This window comes from Rhynchophorus ferrugineus, unplaced genomic scaffold (assembly GCF_030347505.1).
Source record: "Rhynchophorus ferrugineus isolate W39M unplaced genomic scaffold, kcgeb_rfMv2 rfM30, whole genome shotgun sequence".
Taxonomy (NCBI): Eukaryota; Metazoa; Arthropoda; class Insecta; order Coleoptera; family Curculionidae; genus Rhynchophorus; species Rhynchophorus ferrugineus.
In genome coordinates this window covers 748,561-770,210 of record NW_027472609.1, presented here as the reverse complement: position 1 = coordinate 770,210, position 21,650 = coordinate 748,561, and the positions used below count along the sequence as shown (strand labels likewise).

The 21,650-nt window shown below is 37.0% G+C and overlaps 1 long non-coding RNA gene across 1 annotated transcript; it reads left to right on the top strand.

Annotated features, from left to right (window-relative positions):
• Positions 1-4,938: 4,938 nt before the first annotated feature.
• LOC143205895 (uncharacterized) lies at positions 4,939-14,630 on the top strand. The gene is made up of 3 exons (XR_013007970.1): positions 4,939-4,985; positions 5,081-5,129; positions 14,514-14,630. It is a non-coding gene; the product is annotated as an uncharacterized LOC143205895 (long non-coding RNA).
• Positions 14,631-21,650: the final 7,020 nt, after the last annotated feature.

Here is a 21,650-nt window from a genome sequence, read left to right as displayed (position 1 = left end):
ACACTTATCAGTTAAAAAGTGATAAGTGGTATAGAGTAGTCATTAGAGGATTACCGTCCACAACAGATCAGGACGATATTAAATCGGAATTACGGGCTTGCGGGCACGAAGTAGTGACCGTCACGCCTATAGCGAAAAAGACAACAAATGTAAATGGCGAAAAACAAATTAAAACTTTTCCGTTGTTCTATGTAGACATGACACAAAAGGAAAATAATAAAAATATATACGACATAAATTATTTACTAGACTGTAGGATAAAAGTGGAACCTCCGAAGAAAAATAATAATATACCACAATGCACAAACTGTCAAAATCTTGGACACACTAAAAATGTTTGCAGTAGGGAACCAAGATATGTGAAATGTGCCGGTAAACATCACACAACTCAGTGCAGAAAACAACGCAATAGTGTAGCGACATGCGTGTTGTGCAATGAAAAAGGTCACCCTGCCAATTATAAAGGATGTGCAGTATATCAAAAAAAAAAGAACTCCAGCCAAAGAAAATTACAGCAGAACAACGCTTAAGACAAATTGACAAACTCAAAAACTCAAACAACATCTACCGTTGAAAATAAAAAAACTCATGAAACCGTAAGACCATCGGTCAAAAATATAAACGTCAAAATATCAAATGATAAACAAATTGATACGAAACCGCAGAAAGCTGCGGCCAACGAGCCAACTATCGTCGACATGATGAAATTGCTCAAAGAATTCCAGACCGAAATGAGACAGAAATTCAGTCAGTTAGCAGACAGGGTGGAAAAATTGGAGAAATCCGGATTGGGGAAATCTACCCAAAACAAGCTAAAGAGAAATCAAAATGAGTAATTCTTTTTTAAGAATTATAACTTGGAACGCAAACGGACTAAATCAAAGAGTCCGGGAACTAGAATTATTCTTAAAAACAAATAACATAGATATAGCTCTCATATCGGAAACACATTTTTCTAAAAAAAACTACATTAAAATACGGGGTTATGATGCTTACTGGACACTACACCCCAGTGAACGAGCTCGAGGCGGAACAGCTTTAATAATTAAACAAAATATACAACATTTCGAACAAGAAGAGATAAAAAATGAAGAAATACAAGCTACGATAATTAGTATCGGAAAAAACGGGGCTAAAATAAATATTGGCGCTATATATTGTCCACCGAGACATAAAATGACACAACAACAATATAAAGATATCTTTTCAAAATTAGGCCCACGGTTTATTATTGGTGGAGACTTTAATGTTAAACATACTGCTTGGGGTTCACGAATAATAACACCTGGAAAAGGAAACGAATTACTCGAAGCCATTAACCTTACAAATTGTAATTATCATTCAGGGCGCGAACCCACTTACTGGCCCACAGACAGTAATAAAGTCCCAGACCTGCTGGATTTCTACATTACAAAAGGCATCTCATTAAATCAAATTAGTACAGAAATCTTGTGCGATCTAACATCTGATCACACTCCAGTATTGTTAACACTGGGCGCGACAATCCTAAGAAAAGCAAAAAAGCCTAATCTTACCAACAAATATACTGACTGGGACAAATTCAGATTAATACTGCAGGAACAAATCAGTTTAAAAGTAAGACTTAAAACTATAGATGATCTTGAGCAACAAACCAAACATATAACCGAAACAAATTTGGTCAGCTGCAAAAGATGCTACCCCAATTGCAAGAGAGAAATCAGAATATGAAGTACTTAACCCCCTCGAAATTAGAGAAATGATAAAAGAAAGACGAAAATCTAGAAGAGTATGGCACAGGACCAGAAATGCTGCTGACAAAACCACGTTTAATAGAATTAGTAATATAAACAGAATTGCTTTCAAGTATTTAAGTGAATTAAGCCCACAAGCAGACAAAGATTATTCGCTATGGAAAGCAACTCGAAGATTTAAAAGACCAATTATTCGAGTACCGCCTATTAAAAATGATCGAAATGAATGGGTTCGACGCGACAATGAAAAAGCTGAATTGTTCGCAGAATATTTAGGTAACATTTTTCGGCCTAATGATATATAATCTACCATGGATACATCTCCTATTTATCAACCCGATGTAGATCTAAATCTAATTTCTCCACTGGAAGTTGCCACTGAAATTGATAACCTCAATCCTAAAAAGCACCTGGTATAGATGACATTTCACCTGGATTATTGAAAGAACTGCCACGAAAAGCAATCATCATGTTGACATATATATTTAATGCCTGTTTAAAGCTGAAGCATGTCCCGGAATGCTTTAAAGTTGCACAAATAATTATGCTCAAAAAACCTGACAAACCTGCAGAACAAGTCGAATCTTACAGGCCTATTTCGCTACTACCTGCTATATCAAAGCTATTTGAGAAGCTGATATATAAACGTGTTAAACACTTGGTAACAATACCAGATTTCCAATTTGGTTTTCGAAATCACCATTCAACTATCGATCAAGTGCACAGAGTAACTGCGGCTATTGAAAGAGCGTTTGAAGAAAAGAAATACTGCCCGGCAATATTCCTGGATGTCTCACAAGCTTTTGATCGGGTTTGGCATTTTGGATTAATCTGTAAGATGAGCAAATTGTTACCGCGTAACTATTGTGAATTGCTGGACTTTCGACATTTAAAACTATTTCGGCTGGAGTTCCACAAGGTAGCGTCTTAGGACCTCTCCTGTATCTGCTCTACACTGCTGACATTCCAACAACAAAAGAAACACTTCTTGGAACCTTTGCTGATGACACAGTTATTATGGCAAAAGATATATCTCTGCCTAGGGCAATAGAAAAAGTGCAAGTGGCAGTCAACAAAATCTACAAATGGACAAAAGATTGGAAAATTCAACTTAATAGCTCCAAATCTGTCCACGTTAAAATTGCATGAAGGCGAAATAATAAAAACTTAATTATATCACTCAATGGATGCCCGATTCCTCAAGCAGAATCAGCAAAATACCTTGGAATCCATCTTGACGGTAGATTAAATTGGAAGCATCACGTTAGACAAAAAGCAAAACACATTAGAACCAAAATAAAACAACCATACTGGTTAGTCGGAAGATACTCTCAACTTGAAAATTCAAATCAGTTAGTCATACCGATTGATTACCAATGCCTATCGCTATGTAACCAATGAAGAACTGCACGATGACCTGGAAATCAAATGGATTTGCGAAGTTGTGCAGGATTTCGCCTTGAAACACGAAAGAAGATTACTAAATCATTCTAACGTGGAAGCAATACAAGTGCTGGACAGCGCACAGGATGTCAAGAGATTGAAACGAACAAAACCATACGAACTTGTATGAATATTTAGTGTGTATTATTAGTGTAAACTATAGCTATAAGTTAATAATTAATAAATAATTGTAATTTTATAATTGAGGAATACATACTGATGTATTTTCTCGCACTCGTCTTGCTTGCTAATTAATCCAAGCACATAGGAAAAGTAGTAATAAATTAATTGTAATAATAATAACAACAATTAAGATTGTACTAAGCGTATCTAATAAAGATGTTATAAAAAAAATTAAATTTATTTCATTAATTTAGAGTAGAATATAATATAATTTTTAAAATATTTTTTTAAAGATATTGTTGACAATTTTACGGTTTTACACTTTTGAAATTCCTATTCTTTGATTGCTTAAGTTCATGCTAGATGTCGCGCGCCGCTTGTTCTCTTTCTCTAGTTAATATTTTCGCAATTAATTTGTAGATTTTGTAGATTATTTCTTATATTCCCGTTTTGATTACTATCTTTTCCTTTTATTAATTAAATTAGAATTACCCGTAATTTATGTTGTTGGATATTGTTTTCGTCTCCCATTCAGGAGAATTGACGTACCCGCATGGGAGGTTATGTCTTCGTTCTGTTTATAGGTTTTGTTTATTTTATTTTATTATTGTTGTGTTTTTAGGTTTTCTTATGGATTAGGTCGATCTTGTGTGATTTGGCGACCTACGACTTGTTTGTTTTACCCCCTCACACCACTTGGAGATTTTGTCGGACACCATCTGTGTCACTAGGAAATTTGCTTGTGCTTGACGATTGAATACCACCAGACTAGGATTGTACTTTTTTATGAATATTTGGTATTATTTCAGGGTGAGTTTAGATATCATCTTTATCCGCCTTTTCTTATTCGGAATTGATTAACTAGATGACCCTTGTGTTTTGATTTTGTAAGGCATGAAGTCCACTGAGATTACCACTCCGTGGGACGGTGAAGTGACGCCGTAAATATGTTTTGATGTTGTTTAACTACCTTTGTTTTATTTTATTTTCTTGCTAGTTATTTTCCCACCAGGATATCAGCAGTGTATTTATGTTTTTTCTATTTTTTAGATTATCTGCGTCCAGATTCTTTGGCAGACCGTGATTTATTTGGAGATGATATATCCGAAGCTATCCGTGGCACCATGCAGCCCTTCTGTACTCGATGATTAAACGCTATCAGATTAGGATTTTACTTTTGCTTGGGTACTTTCGGGTATGTTGAATATTATATTTGTTTTTATTAGACTTATCTGTTCGAAAATGTATTAATTAGATGACTTATGTGTTTTGATTTGCAAGGTATGAGGTCTATTGAGATTACAACCCCGTGGGTCGGTGCAGTAACTTCGTGAATGTGTTTCATATTGTTCAACTACTTTTATTGCCAATCATCCTCCCATAGGGATATCAACAGTTTATTTATGATTTTTTTTGTTTTAGGTTAGGGATTCTTTGGCAGAGTTGATGGAATTGATTGTGTCCTAGTGGTGGAAAGCATTTTGGGACTATTGATACTATGAATTTGCTAGTTTTCTACACCATAAGATGAGTATTATTTGTCTTGTTTTATGAGGTGTGTCTCTGTCCTTTGAATGATTGTTTTAAATGATTGTGTTTTATGCAAAGGTTGTTAGGAGGTTATTTTGCGAAGATAGATACGACCTTGACGATATGAGATGATATGAATTTATGCCATCTCATTTGGTAAATTAGAAAATTTGTATTTCTTCATGGATTTTGATATTATTTGTCTATTTGAGCAGTCCTTAACCCCATTTACTTATTCTCTTTATTTTTAGGTAGGTTGGGCGACAAAACGAGACTCCTATGATTGTGTATGTGATGAAGGTGCGGATCTGTAGTGCTATTGCTCACACTAAAGCAAACCATCAGCACCTCTCGATCTTCTCCATGCCATTTTACATGATTGAAGCATATTCTCCCATGCTCGTCGTTCCGGATGGTCAGCTTATTTTAATTGTTTAATGGTTCCTATAATTTGGCTTTTTTTTCTTGCTTATTATTATTATATTAATTACTTAATGATGCTTTTATTATAGCAACCATTATTTTGACTTAAAAAACTATGTAATAGTTGCATGCAGTAGCGCTAACATCTAATAATAGTATGCCTAATATTAATCATTTTGAATGTCTATTTGTGGGATTGTGGAATTGTCTGTGCCTATCTCTATGTTTCTCAAGGGGCATCTCTTATATGTATAGAGAGTTATCTTGACATAGCTATTATTCGTATTGTGCTTTATTGGTTTAATTAATAATGAGGGTTTATATTACTGATTTCTTCTTGTTGTTTTTGTTATTATCAGTTGTCAGTTCTGGGATTGCTGGACTTCAGCGATATTTTCTTCATTAATAACTTTGTTTGCCCAATCATTCAATATTTCAATTTTCTTCTTGTTTGTTTTGTTGAGTTCATTTCTCATTTCCATCTGATCATTCGGAATTTTATAAAGATCTCTGGCGCTCAACCTTTCGGCGTTTGTGCATTAATTTATGATGACTATCTTCTTGATCTTGGCTGCATCCGCATACTCCTTACGTGATTTCCAGTATGAATCTCTTGATGTATGCTTCCATGTTTCCATGGTTTGTTATCAGTTGCACTGCTTTTCGGTTTACCTCTAAACTTTCAAACCCTACTGTTTTGCAGTGCTTGTAAGTGTTGACGGCATGCATATCGCCATGTTTTTCTTCTAGTATTCTTATGGCTTCTTGTACGGCTAGAAATTCAGCTACTCTCTGTTAATTCCATTTTCTTCTAGCCTGATGCATGCCTCTTCCTCCGTCCCGTCGCTCCTGCTTTTTCTTGCTTCACATTAGCATCCATCCATACCTTCGCTATGTGTCTTCCTATCTCGTACTGCTCGGTCCCCAACGAATCCACGGTTTTTCTCATGGCCAGCACATGTATTTTTACTCCGCCCTTGGCGGGCCTTGTCTATAACCGCATTTTTCTGCCGCTCATGCTCTTGGTTCGGCTTCTATTGGTAGAGGAACTACTCCTGCGATTACTTGTAGCGCGCTCGTCGGTGCTGTTTTAAACGCGCCGGTGATTAGTATTGGGGCGTATCTTTGAATCGCGTTTAGCTTCCTCTGAGTGTGTACTTTATTTACGTACCGTCCCCATTTCTCGGACCCTTATAATATGGCTGGCTTTACGACTCTCTCGTATACATTTTTCATTATGTCCCTTACCTTATTTCCGTACTTCCTGCTTATAGGTCCCACCGTTTTGGCGACGACAGTTTCGACCTTTTCTTTAATCGCATTCAGGTGGTTAATGTATATTTTTGTCTTATCCAATATTACTCCCAATTACCCCATATGGTCTTTAGGAGTTATGATTTCTTCGTTTAATTTAATTCCTATCTTCGGAAATCTGGTCCTCCTGGGTACTACTGGGATTTATCTCTTGCGGTCATTTCTTCTTTTCTTCAATTCTTCCATCGTAAAGGGGATCTCCTTTGGATATATCATAGCTTCCGATTTTTCTATATTGTAATGTGCTCTTGAATATTCTTTCCATTCTAAGCATTTGCGCCAGCATTTGTTCCATTCTTCTTTAATTTTCAGTAGGTGTTCGATGGCTGATTGCGATGATTTGGTCGTCGGCGAACGTTTGTGCTCTCACATGTGTCTGTTGTGTGTCAATATCAGCTATCTTATCGAACCAGGAGTTGATATTAATCAACCATAGAGTCGGGCCTATGCTCGACCCTTGTGGGCACCCCTTCTCTATTCCGAACTCGATTTTGTTGCTGATTACCTGTTGTTTTTTAAGTTCATTATGGCCCAGTCTAGTTCAGCTTCTTGTATTTCTTCTTCGTCTTCTTCTTGTTTGTTCCATTCTCCATTGGTGACCCTTGTCATGATCCTTACAAGTTGTTCTTTTTCTTCCTCCTCTTTTCTACCTTTTCTTTCTCCAGGTTATACATATTGCCCGGTTCGGCATCTTCCATTATTTCAACTATTTTCCCCCTGCTGACTCCTAGAGTCTTTATTATTTTCCAGACTCTATGCCATGGTTCAATGTCGAATGTGTTTTCTATTTATAATTATTTCTTCTACATGCTTCTTCTTCTTTTCTTTGACAAGCTTCTTGAATGCTCGCTTCATTACTCCATAGGGAGTGAGGGAATCACGAGGTCGGTCTTATCACCGTCTTCTCGTCTGATCGAATCGGCTTTTCTTCTAAGTTCCAATTTCTTCTGTTGGCGTTCTCCATCCCATCATTCGTTGTCTTGGTTGTTTTTAACAGTTTAGTAGATTTCTTGAAAGTTGCTTGCATTTGCTCCGCTTGTTTTTCAATTTCGTCTATTTGCATCGTCGCCCATATTTCTGTGCTCGCGACTAGCAACCCGTCAGTGACTCTTTGCCAGCTGGTCCCGTGATAATCAAACTCTTTCTTCGATGTCTTATTTCTCTGGGGTTTACCCTCTATTTCTAAGGTTTGTGGTCGCTTAGTGTCTCTTCAGTTTCTTGTACCGTCCAGTTGATCACGTTCACTTCTCGTCACTCATCAATGTTGCTGTTTCCACTACTACTGATAAAGGTGGGAGCTGTTTGTTCATTCTGCACTAATTCCAGTCGGTATGATATGGTCTAGATTATCAGATTTGAACCTTTGTTGTTATACAATAAACATAAAGTGTGCTTGGCATTAAAATCACCAGCTAATATCCATTTCTTCTGGTATTTCTGCCATTGTTCTTCTTTTTCTTCTAAGCAATTTATGTTGTCTCCTGTCTGATGCGCGTATACGTTGGTGATTAGTAAATCGCAGTCTAATAGTTTGACTATGACTTTGTCCGGTCCCGACATTTCTTAGTTCTTGTTGCTGGTTCTCGCACCAAGATTATGTCGTATTTTTCTTTGTCGGCTTTCGCTCTCATGAGCGTGCTGGCCTGGATGCCTTTTTCGATGTTTATCTGTAGGATTTTTAGAGCCATTTCTGTTTCATTTCTTCGATGGCTTCTTCTTTTCTTTTCTTGTATATTGGACAGGTTCTATCATTTACTCTATTGTCGGAGTTTACCTCCGGTGCTCCTGCTCATTTGCAGTTCGCACAATTCGTGGTGCTACTCTTGCAGTCCCTTCCCCCGTGCGGTCCTGCACATATAAAACAACACTGTGCGCTTCTACAATGTATCTGCTTGTGCCCGAATCTGCTGCATTTATAGCATAGTAGAATTGCGTTGAAATCATCAACGAATTGTCTCAAGTACCCTACAAAGACTTTGCCCTTTTTTAACACTGCTCTGTATATGCTGGGAATTGTTTCGATTATAACGTTGTTTCTTTCTGGGTTTTTGCATATATATTTCTTTACTACCTTGATGATTTCTTCTGGTTCTTCGTTGTTGTCAGTCTTTTTTCTTTCTTCTTGGATGATGTTCATATTCTCTTCGTTTTGATCAGCCAGATCTTCTATTATTTGTTCGTCTGTGATATCCCTGGATACCCCTGGGATTCTGAATTTGGGACGTTTTTCACTATTATCGATTTTGATACCATGTACAGAGCTTATTTTTTCTATCAGGTCTTTCTTTTGTTTCTGGTCTTTACAGATCAGTGATACCAGTCCATGTCTGTGTACTCTTACGTGTTTGAGGCCATCTCCTGCTAACTCTTTACGGGTTAGCTTGCCTCTGATGGCGGCTAATGTCTCCGCGCCACTTGCTTTTTCCTTTCTGATTTTAATTTCGTATATATTATTAATCTGTTTCGGATTTTGCCATTCTAGATTAGGTCTGGTGGATTTCGATGCCTTTGACTGGGCTTTTTGTGGCTTCGACAGTGTTTTATTTTCATTATTCTTTTTTGTCGCCGCGACCTCATTGTACGTACAGATCGTATTGGATGTACTTTCGGTCTGTAACTCCACGGTAGTCATCTCGATTCTTCTGCTGATGTCGGTCTGCGTGCTTACATCCATCATCACTGGCCTGGCGAGGACTGCTGGAGAATACTCTCTTGCAATAGGGATTCTATTTTTTGTATTCTCTTATCTGTTTCATGCTGTATTTGTCCCAATTTTCTGTTTATCATCTCCTCCACCATTGCTTCCGCATTCGTGATGCTCTGGACTTATATAGTATTTGGCATCACGACTGCGGATTTGGCTTTCAGCACCTTTTCTGTTACTATGTCCATTTTCATTAAAATATTCGCGACGCGGTTTCTGTCTGTGGAGATGAATCGATATGTCTTATATTTTAGACAATATCTGTTGGTTACGAGCCTAACTTGCTCAGTCAGATGTTTTGTTCAAAGTCTATCATTTAATTTATATTAAAATTCAGTTCGGTCCCGACCTTCATAGAGTCAAGACGTGTTTTTTCTTTCCCGAAAACGAGTCTCCGTAAATATCAAATAAAAATATATCTATATATTTTCTACGGTCAATTTCTGTTAAGGGTTTCAAAGAACTCCCAGGTTCGGGATACGGTGAAACGGCCAACCCAACGTGAAGGAAATAAAAGACTCAAACTCTCAAACAAAAGACGTTCTACGTTTTCCAGAAAAGGGAAAAAGTGAAAGTTAGTGAAAAAAACATTTAATTATAACATCATGGACAACAACATGGATTTGAATATATTATTGAAAGAAAACAAGGAATTAAGAATGAATAATGAGCGTCTGAACCAACAACTGTTGCAATTATCTAAGGATATGGCTGCTATCCGTTTGCAACTGCAAGGTCACACGCAAGATACACCAAAAAGGCATACTAATTATGCAGAAGACTACTACACGGATGAAGACGAACTAGCATTAGAGGTAGGGGAACAGTCTGACTGGACCGAAGTAACAAACAAGAAGGATAAAAAGAGGAAGAAGTCTCAGATGATGCCATCGCCAATCGCAAAAACTGGTATAAATATTAAAAAAAAGAAGCAAGAAAACAAAATCCCTCTGACCCCTCCGATCAAGGTAAGCAATGTTGGCAATTTTAATTTATTTAGATCAGAAATAAAGGGAGTAGCCTCTGACCGAGTGCAGTTTAAAGCTTTGTCTAACAATGATATTAACGTAACCCTTAACAATGAAACAGACTATAGGAATATAAAAAAGCATCTCATTGAGATGAAGAAAAACAATTCATTCAATAAACTCGAATATCACACTTATCAGTTAAAAAGTGATAAGTGGTATAAAGTAGTCATTAGAGGATTACCGTCCACAACAGATCAGGACGATATTAAATCGGAATTACGGGTTTGCGGGCACGTCACGCCTATAGCGAAAAAGACTATAAAGAAAAAGACAACAAATGTAAATGGCGAAAAACAAATTAAAACTTTTCCGTTGTTCTATGTAGACATGACACAAAAGGAAAATAATAAAAATATATACGACATAAATTATTTACTAGACTGTAGGATAAAAGTGGAACCTCCGAAGAAAAATAATAATATACCACAATGCACAAACTGTCAAAATCTTGGACACACTAAAATTTTTGCAGTAGGGAACCAAGATGTATGAAATGTGCCGGTAAACATCACACAACTCAGTGCAGAAAACAACGCAATAGTGTAGCGACATGCGTGTTGTGCAATGAAAAAGGTCACCCTGCCAATTATAAAGGATGTGCAGTATATCAAAAAAAAAGGACTCCAGCCAAAGAAAATTACAGCAGAACAACGCTTAAGACAAATTGACAAAGTCAAAAACTCTGAAACAACATCTACCGTTGAAAATAAAAAAACCTATGTAACCGTAAGACCATCGGTCAAAAATATAAACGTCAAAATATCAAATTATAAACAAATTGATACGAAACCGCAGAACGCTGCGGCCAACGAGCCAACTATCGTCGACATGATGAAATTGCTCAAAGAATTCCAGACCGAAATGAGACAGAAATTCAGTCAGTTAGCAGACAGGGTGGAAAAATTGGAGAAATCCGAATTGGGGAAATCTACCCAAAACAAGCTAAAGAGAAATCAAAATGAGTAATTCTTTTTTAAGAATTATAACTTGGAACGCAAACGGACTAAATCAAAGAGTCCGAGAACTAGAATTATTCTTAAAAACATATAACATAGATATAGCTCTCATATCGGAAACACATTTTTCTAAAAAAAACTACATTAAAATACGGGGTTATGATGCTTACTGGACACTACACCCCAGTGAACGAGCTCGGGGCGGAACAGCTTTAATAATTAAACAAAATATACAACATTTCGAACAAGAAGAGATAAAAAATGAAGAAATACAAGCTACGATAATTAGTATCGAAAAAAACGGGGCTGAAATAAATATTGGCGCTATATATTGTCCACCGAGACATAAAATGACACAACAACAATATAAAGATATCTTTTCAAAATTAGGCCCACGGTTTATTATTGGTGGAGACTTTAATGTTAAACGTACAGCTTGGGGTTCACGAATAATAACACCTGGAAAAGGAAACGAATTACTCGAAGCCATTAACCTTACAAATTGTAATTATCATTCAGGGCGCGAACCCACTTACTGGCCCACAGACAGTAATAAAGTCCCAGACCTGCTGGATTTCTACATTACAAAAGGCATCTCATTAAATCATATTAGTACAGAAAGCTTGTGCGATCTAACATCTGATCACACTCCAGTATTGTTAACACTGGGCGCGACAATCCTAAGAAAAGCAAAAAAGCCTAATCTTACCAACAAATATACTGACTGGGACAAATTCAGATTAATACTGCAGGAACAAATCAGTTCAAAAGTAAGACTTAAAACTATAGATGATCTTGAGCAACAAACCAAACATATAACCGAAACAAATTCGGTCAGCTGCAAAAGATGCTACCCCAATTGCAAGAGAGAAATCAGAATATGAAGTACTTTACCCCCTCGAAATTAGAGAAATGATAAAAGAAAGACGAAAAGCTAGAAGAGTATAGCACAGTACCAGAAATGCTGCTGACAAAACCACGTTTAATAGAATTAGTAATCAGACAAATCAAAAGATCAAAGAATATAAACAGAATTGCTTTCAAAAGTATTTAAGTGAATTAAGCCCACAAGCAGACAAAGATTATTCGCTATGGAAAGCAACTCGAAGATTTAAAAGACCAATTATTCGAGTACCGCCTATTAAAAATAATCGAAATGAATGGGTTCGACGCGACAATGAAAAAGCTGAATTGTTCGCAGAATATTTAGCTAACATTTTTCGGCCAAATGATATATAATATACCATGGATACATCTCCTATTTATCAACCCGATATAGATCTAAATCTAATTTCTCCACTGGAAGTTGCCACTGAAATTGATAACCTCAATCCTAAAAAGGCACCTGGTATTGATGACATTTCACCTGGATTATTGAAAGAACTGCCACGAAAAGCAATCATCATGTTGACATATATATTTAATGCCTGTTTAAGGCTGAAGCATGTCCCGGAATGCTTTAAAGTTGCACAAATAATTATGCTCAAAAAACCTGACAAACCTGCAAGTCGACAAGTCGAATCTTACAGGCCTGTTTCGCTACTACCTGCAATATCAAAGCTATTTGAGAAGCTGATATATAAACGTGTTAAACACTTGGTAACAATACCAGATTTCCAGTTTGGTTTTCGACATCACCATTCAACTATCGATCAAGTGCACAGAGTAACTGCGGCTATTGAAAGAGCGTTTGAAGAAAAGAAATACTGCCCTGCAATATTCCTGGATGTCTCACAAGCTTTTGATCGGGTTTGGCATTTTGGTTAATCTGTAAGATGAGCAAATTGTTACCGCGTAACTATTGTCAATTGCTGGAGTCATATTTATTCGGAAGAAAATTTAGAGTATCGCACGAAATGGCGTTCTCGACATTTAAAAATATCTCGGCTGGAGTTCCACAAGGTAGCGTCTTAGGACCTCTCCTGTATCTGCTTTACACTGCTGACATTCCAACAACAAAAGAAACACTTCTTGGAACCTTGATGACACAGTTATTATGGCAAAAGATATATCTCTGCCTAGGGCAATAGAAAAAGTGCAAGTGGCAGTCAACAAAATCTACAAATGGACAAAAGATTGGAAAATTCAACTTAATAGCTCCAAATCTGTCCACGTTAAAATTGCATGAAGGCGAAATAATAAAAACTTAATTATATCACTCAATGGATGCCCGATTCCTCAAGCAGAATCAGCAAAATACCTTGGAATCCATCTTGACGGTAGATAAATTGGAAGCATTACGTTAGACAAAAAGCAAAACACATTAGAACCAAAATAAAACAACTGTACTGGTTAGTCGAAAGATACTCTCAACTTGATCTAAAATCAAAGAGGTTGATCTATAATACAATTATAAAGCCAATTTGGACCTATGGGGTTGCACTAAAAATTCAAATCAGTTAGTCATACAGCGCTGTCAAAACAAGATTCTTCGATTGATTACCAATGCCTATCGCTATGTAACCAATGAAGAACTGCACGATGACCTGGAAATCAAATGGATTTGCGAAGTTGTGCAGGATTTCGCCTTGAAACACGAAAGAAGATTACTAAATCATTCTAACGTGGAAGCAATACAAGTGCTGGACAGCGCACAGGATGTCAAGAGATTGAAACGAACAAAACCATACGAACTTGTGTGAATATTTAGTGTGTATTATTAGTGTAAACTATAGCTATAAGTTAATAATTAATAAATAATTGTAATTTTATAATTGAGGAATACATACTGATATATTTTCTCGCACTCGTCTTGCTTGCTAATTAATCCAAGCACATAGGAAAAGTAGTAATAAATTAATTGTAATAATAATAACAATTAAGATTGTACTAAGCGTATCTAATAAAGATGTTATAAAAAAAATTAAATTTATTTCATTAATTTAGAGTAGAATATAATATAATTTTTAAAATATTTTTTCAAAGATATTGTTAACAATTTTACGGTTTTCCACTTTTGAAATTCCTATCCTTTGATTGCTTAAGTTCATGCTAGATGTCGCGCGCCACTTGTTGTTCTCTTTCTCTAGTTAATATTTTCGCAATTAATTTGTAGATTTTGTAGATTATTTCTTATATTCCCGTTTTGATTACTATCTTTTCCTTTTATTAATTAAATTAGATTACCCGTAATTTATGTTGTTGGATATTGTTTTCGTCTCCCATTCAGGAGAATTGACATACCCGCATGGGAGGTTATGTCTTCGTTCTGTTTATACGTTTTGTTTATTTTATTTTATTATTGTTGTGTTTTTAGGTTTTCTTATGGATTAGGCCGATCTTGTGTGATTTGGCGACCTACGACTTGTTTGTTTTACCTCCTCACACCACTTGGAGATTTTGTCGGACACCATCTGTGTCACTAGGAAATTTGCTTGTGCTTGACGATTGAATACCACCAGACTAGGATTGTACTTTTTTTATGAATATTTGGTATTATTTCAGGGTGAGTTTAGATATCATCTTTATCCGCCTTTTCTTATTCGGAATTGATTAATTAGATGACCCTTGTGTTTTGATTTTGTAAGGCATGAAGTCCACTGAGATTACCACTCCGTGGGACGGTGAAGTGACGCCGTAAATATGTTTTGATGTTGTTTAACTACCTTTGTTTTATTTTATTTTCTTGCTTGTTATTTTCCCACCAGGATATCAGCAGTGTATTTATGTTTTTTCTATTTTTTAGATTATCTGCGTCCAGATTCTTTGCCAGAATTGACCGTGATTTATTTGGAGATGATATATCCGAAGCTATCCGTGGCACCATGCAGCCCTTCTGTACTCGATGATTAAACGCTATCAGATTAGGATTTTACTTTTGCTTGGGTACTTTCGGGTATGTTGAATATTATATTTGTTTTTATTAGACTTATCTGTTCGAAAATGTATTAATTAGATGACTTATGTGTTTTGATTTGCAAGGTATGAGGTCTATTGAGATTACAACCCCGTGGGTCGGTGCAGTAACTTCGTGAATGTGTTTCATATTGTTCAACTACTTTTATTGCCAATCATCCTCCCATAGGGATATCAACAGTTTATTTATGATTTTTTATGTTTTAGGTTAGGAATTCTTTGGCAGAGTTGATGGAATTGATTGTGTCCTAGTGGTGGAAAGCATTTTGGGACTATTGATACTATGAATTTGCTAGTTTTCTACACCATAAGATGAGTATTATTTGTCTTGTTTTATGAGGTGTGTCTCTGTCCTTTGAATGATTGTTTTAAATGATTGTGTTTTATGCAAAGGTTGTTAGGAGGTTATTTTGCGAAGATAGATACGACCTTGACGATATGAGATGATATGAATTTATGCCATCTCATTTGGTAAATTAGAAAATTTGTATTTCTTCATGGATTTTGATATTATTTGTCTATTTGAGCAATCCTTAACCCCATTTACTTATTCTCTTTATTTTTAGGTAGGTTGGGCGACAAAACGAGACTCCTATGATTGTGTATGTGATGAAGGTGCGGATCTGTAGTGCTATTGCTCACACTAAAGCAAACCATCAGCACCTCTCGATCTTCTCCATGCCATTTTACATGATTGAAGCATATTCTCCCATGCTCGTCGTTCCGGATGGTCAGCTTATTTTAATTGTTTAATGGTTCCTATAATTTGGCTTTTTTTTCTTGCTTATTATTATTATATTAATTACTTAATGATGCTTTTATTATAGCAACCATTATTTTGACTTAAAAAACTATGTAATAGTTGCATGCAGTAGCGCTAACATCTAATAATAGTATGCCTAATATTAATCATTTTGAATGTCTATTTGTTGGATTGTGGAATTGTCTGTGCCTATCTCTATGTTTCTCAAGGGGCATCTCTTATATGTATAGAGAGTTATCTTGACATAGCTATTATTCGTATTGTGCTTTATTGGTTTAATTAATAATGAGGGTTTATATTACTGATTTCTTCTTGTTGTTTTTGTTATTATCAGTTGTCAGTTCTGGGATTGCTGGACTTCAGCGATATTTTCTTCTTCATTAATAACTTTGTTTGCCCAATCATTCAATATTTCAATTTTCTTCTTGTTTGTTTTGTTGAGTGCATTTCTCATTTCCATCTGATCATTCGGAATTTTATAAAGATCTCTGGCGCTCAACCTTTCGGCGTTTGTGTATTCATTTATGATGACTATCTTTTTGATCTTGGCTGCATCCGCATACTTCTTCCGTGATTTCCAGTCTGAATCTCTTGATGTATGCTTCCATGTTTCCATGGTTTGTTATCAATTGCACTACTTTTCGGTTTAGCTCTAAACTTTCAAACCCTACTGTTTTGCAGTGCTTGTAAGTGTTGACGGCATGCATATCGCCATGTTTTTCTTCTAGTATTCTTATGGCTTCTTGTACGGCTAGAAATTCAGCTACTCTCTGTTAATTCCATTTTCTTCTAGCCCGATGCATGCCTCTTCCTCCGTCCCGTCGCTCCTGCTTTTTCCTGCTTCACATTAGCATCCATCTATACCTTCGCTATGTGTCTTCCTATCTCGTACTGCTCGGTCCCCAACGAATCCACAGTTTTTCTCATGGCCAGCACATGTATTTTTACTCCGGCCTTGGCGGGCCTGGTGTATAACCGCATTTTTCTGCCGCTCATGCTCTTGCTTCGGCTTCTATTGGTAGAGGAACTACTCCTGCGATTACTTGTAGCGCGCTCGTCGGTGCTGTTTTAAACGCGCCGGTGATTAGTATTGGGGCGTATCTTTGAATCGCGTTTAGCTTCCTCTGAGTGTGTACTTTATTTACGTACCGTCCCCATTTCTCGGACTCTTATAATATGGCTGGCTTTACGACTCTCTCGTATACATTTTTAATTATGTCCCTTACCTTAATTCCGTACTTCCTGCTTATGGGTCCCGCCGTTTTGGCGACGACGGTTTCGACCTTTTCTTTAATCGCATTCAGATGGTTAATGTATATTTTTGTTTTATCCAATATTACTCCCAATTACCTCATCTGGTCTTTAGGAGTTATGATTTCTTCGTTTAATTTAATTCCTATCTTCGGAAATCTGGTCCTTCTGAGTACTATTGGGATTTATCTCTTGCGGTCATTTCTTCTTTTCTTCAATTCTTCCATCGTAAAGGGGATCTCCTTTGGATATATCATAGCTTCCGATTTTTCTATATTGCAATGTGCTCTTGAATATTCTTTCCATTCTAAGCATTTGCGCCAGCATTTGTTCCATTCTTCTTTAATTTCAGTAGGTGTTCGATGGCTGATTGCGATGATTTGGTCGTCGGCGAACGTTTGTGCTCTCACATGTGTCTGTTGTGTGTCAATATCAGCTATCTTATCGGACCAGGAGTTGATATTAATCAACCATAGGGTCGGGCCTATGCTCGACCCTTGTGGGCACCCCTTCTCTATTCCGAACTCGATTTTGTTGCTGATTACCTGTTGTTTTTTAAGTTCATTATGACCCAGTCTAGTTCAGCTTCTTGTATTTCTTCTTCGTCTTCTTCTTGTTTGCTCCATTCTCCATTGGTGACCCTTGTCGTGATCCTTACAAGTTGTTCTTTTTCTTCCTCCTCTTGTTTTGGATGATATTTTTCTACCTTTTCTTTCTCCAGGTTATACATATTGCCCGGTTCGGCATCTTCCATTATTTCAACTATTTTCCCCCTGCTGACTCCTAGAGTCTTTATTTATTTTCCAGACTCTATGCCATGGTTCAATGTCGAATGTGTTTTCTATTTATAATTATTTCTTCTACATGCTTCTTCTTCTTTTCTTTGACAAGCTTCTTGAATGCTCGCTTGATTACTCCATAGGGAGTGAGGGAATCACGAGGTCGGTCTTATCCCCGTCTTCTCGTCTGATCGAATCAGCTTTTCTTCTAAGTTCCAATTTCTTCTGTTGGCGTTCTCCATCCCATCATTCGTTGTCTTGTTTTATTATGATGGTGGTTGTCTTTAACAGTTTAGTAGATTTCTTGAAAGCTGCTTGCATTTGCTCCGCTTGTTTTTCAATTTCGTCTATTTGCATCGTCGCCCTTATTTCTATGCTCGCGACTAGCAACCCGTCAGTGACTCTTTGCCAGCTGCTCCCGTGATAATCAAACTTTTTCTTCGATGTCTTATTTCTCTGGGGTTTACCCTCTATTTCGAAGAGGATGTGTTTGTGGTCGCTTAGTGTCTCTTCAGTTTTTTGTACCGTCCAGTTGATCACGTTCACTTCTCGTCACTCATCAATGTTGCTGTTTCCCCTACTACTGATAAAGGTGGGAGCTGTTTGTTCATTCTGCACTAATTCCAGTCGGTATGATATGGTCTAGATTATCAGATTTGAACCTTTGTTGTTATACAATAAACATAGTGTCGTTGGCATTAAAATCACCAGCTACTATCCATTTCTTCTAGTATTTCTGCCATCGTTCTTCTTTTTCTTCTAAGCAATTTATGTTGTCTCCTGTCTGCTGCGCGTATACGTTGGTGATTAGTAAATCGCAGTCTAATAGTTTGACTATGACTTTGTCCGGTCCCGACATTTCTTAGTTCTTGTTGCTGGTTCTCGCACCAAGATTATGTTGTATTTTTCTTTGTCGGCTTTCGCTCTCATGAGCGTGCTGGCCTGGATGCCTTTTTCGATGTTTATCTGTAGGATTTTTAGAGCCATTTCTGTTTCATTTCTTCGATGGCTTCTTCTTTTCTTTCTTGTATATTGGACAGGTTCTATCATTTACTCTATTGTTGGAGTTTACCTCCGGTGCTCCTGCTCATTTGCAGTTCGCACAATTCGTGGTGCTACTCTTGCAGTCCCTTCCCCCGTGCGGTCCTGCACATATATAACAACACTGTGCGCTTCTACAATGTATCTGCTTGTGCCCGAATCTGCTGCATTTATAGCATAGTAGAATTGCGTTGAAATCATCAACGAATTGTCTCAAGTACCCTACAAAGACTTTGCCCTTTTTTAACACTGCTCTGTATATGCTGGGAATTGTTTCGATTATAACGTTGTTTCTTTCTGAATTTTTGCATATATATTTCTTTACTACCTTGATGATTTCTTCTGGTTCTTCGTTGTTGTCAGTCTTTTTTCTTTCTTCTTGGATGATGTTCATATTCTCTTCGTTTTGATCAGCCAGATCTTCTATTATTTGTTCGTCTGTGATCTCCCTGGATACCTCTGTGATTCTGAATTTGGGACGTTTTTCACTATTATCGATTTTGATAGCATGTACAGAGCTTATTTTTTCTATCAGGTCTTTCTTTTGTTTCTGGTCTTTACAGATCAGTGATACCAGTCCATGTCTGTGTACTCTTACGTGTTTGAGGCCATCTCCTGCTAACTCTTTACGGGTTAGCTTGCCTCTGATGGCGGCTAATGTCTCCGCGCCACTTGCTTTTTCCTTTCTGATTTTAATTTCGTATATATTATTAATCTGTTTCGGATTTTGCCATTCTAGATTAGGTGTGGTGGATTTCGATGCCTTTGACTGGGCTTTTTGTGGCTTCGACAGTGTTTTATTTTCATTATTCTATTTTGTCGCCGCGACCTCATTGTACGTACAGATCGTATTGGATGTACTTTCGGTCTGTAACTCCACGGTAGTCATCTCGATTCTTCTGCTGATGTCGGTCTGCGTGCTTACATCCATCATCACTGGCCTGGCAAGGACTGCTGGAGAATACTCTCTTGCAATAGGGATTCAATTTTTTGTATTCTCTTATCTGTTTCGTGCTGTATTTGTCCCAATTTTCTGTTTATCATCTCCTCCACCATTGCTTCCGCATTCGTGATGCTCTGGACTTATATAGTATTTGGTATCACGACTGCGGATTTGGCTTTCAGCACCTTTTCTGTTACTATGTCCATTTTCATTAAAATATTCGCGACGCGGTTTCTGTCTGTGGAGATGAATCGATATGTCTTATATTTTAGACAATATCTGTTGCTACGAGCCTAACTTGCTCAGTCAGATGTCTTGTTCAAAGTCTATCATTTAATTTATATTAAAATTCAGTTCGGTCCCGACCTTCATAGAGTCAAGACGTGTTTTTTCTTTCCCGAAAACGAGTCTCCGTAAATATCAAATAAAAATATATCTATATATTCTTTACGGTCAATTTCTGTTAACGGTTTCAAAGAACTCCCAGGTACAGTATAGGGTGAAACGGCCAACCCAACGTGAAGGAAATAAAAGACTCAAACTCTCAAACAAAAGACGTTCTACGTTTTCCAGAAAAGGGAAAAAGTGGAAGTTAGTGAAAAAAACATTTAATTATAACATCATGGACAACAACATGGATTTGAATATATTATTGAAAGAAAACAAGGAATTAAGAATGAATAATGAGCGTCTGAACCAACAACTGTTGCAATTATCTAAGGATATGGCTGATATCCGTTTGCAACTGCAAGGTCACACGCAAGATACACCAAAAAGGTATACTAATTATGCAGAAGACTACTACACGGATGAAGACGAACTAGTATTAGAGGTAGGGGAACAGTCTGACTGGACCGAAGTAACAAACAAGAAGGATAAAAAGAGGAAGAAGTCTCAGATGACGCCATCGCCAATCGCAAAAAGTGGTATAAATATTAAAAAAAAGAAGCAAGAAAACAAAATCCCTCTGCCCCCTCCGATCAAGGTAAGCAATGTTGGCAATTTTAATTTATTTAGATCAGAAATAAAAGGAGTAGCCTCTGACCGAGTGCAGTTTAAAGCTTTGTCTAACAATGATATTAACGTAACCCTTAACAATGAAACAGACTATAGGAATGTAAAAAAGCATCTCATTGAGATGAAGAAAAACAATTCATTCAATAAACTCGAATATCACACTTATCAGTTAAAAAGTGATAAGTGGTATAGAGTAGTCATTAGAGGATTACCGTCCACAACAGATCAGGACGATATTAAATCGGAATTGCGGGCTTGCGGGCACGAAGTAGTGACCGTCACGCCTATAGCGAAAAAGACAACAAATGTAAATGGCGAAAAACAAATTAAAACTTTTCCGTTGTTCTATGTAGACATGACACAAAAGGAAAATAATAAAAATATATACGACATAAATTATTTACTAGACTGTAGGATAAAAGTGGAACCTCCGAAGAAAAGTAATAATATACCACAATGCACAAACTGTCAAAATCTTGGACACACTAAAAATGTTTGCAGTAGGGAACCAAGATGTGTGAAATGTGCCGGTAAACATCACACAACTCAGTGCAGAAAACAACGCAATAGTGTAGCGACATGCGTGTTGTGCAATGAAAAAGGTCACCCTGCCAATTATAAAGGATGTGCAGTATATCAAAAAAAAAAAGAACTCCAGCCAAAGAAAATTACAGCAGAACAACGCTTAAGATAAATTGACAAAGTCAAAAACTCTGCTGCGGCCAACGAGCCAACTATCGTCGA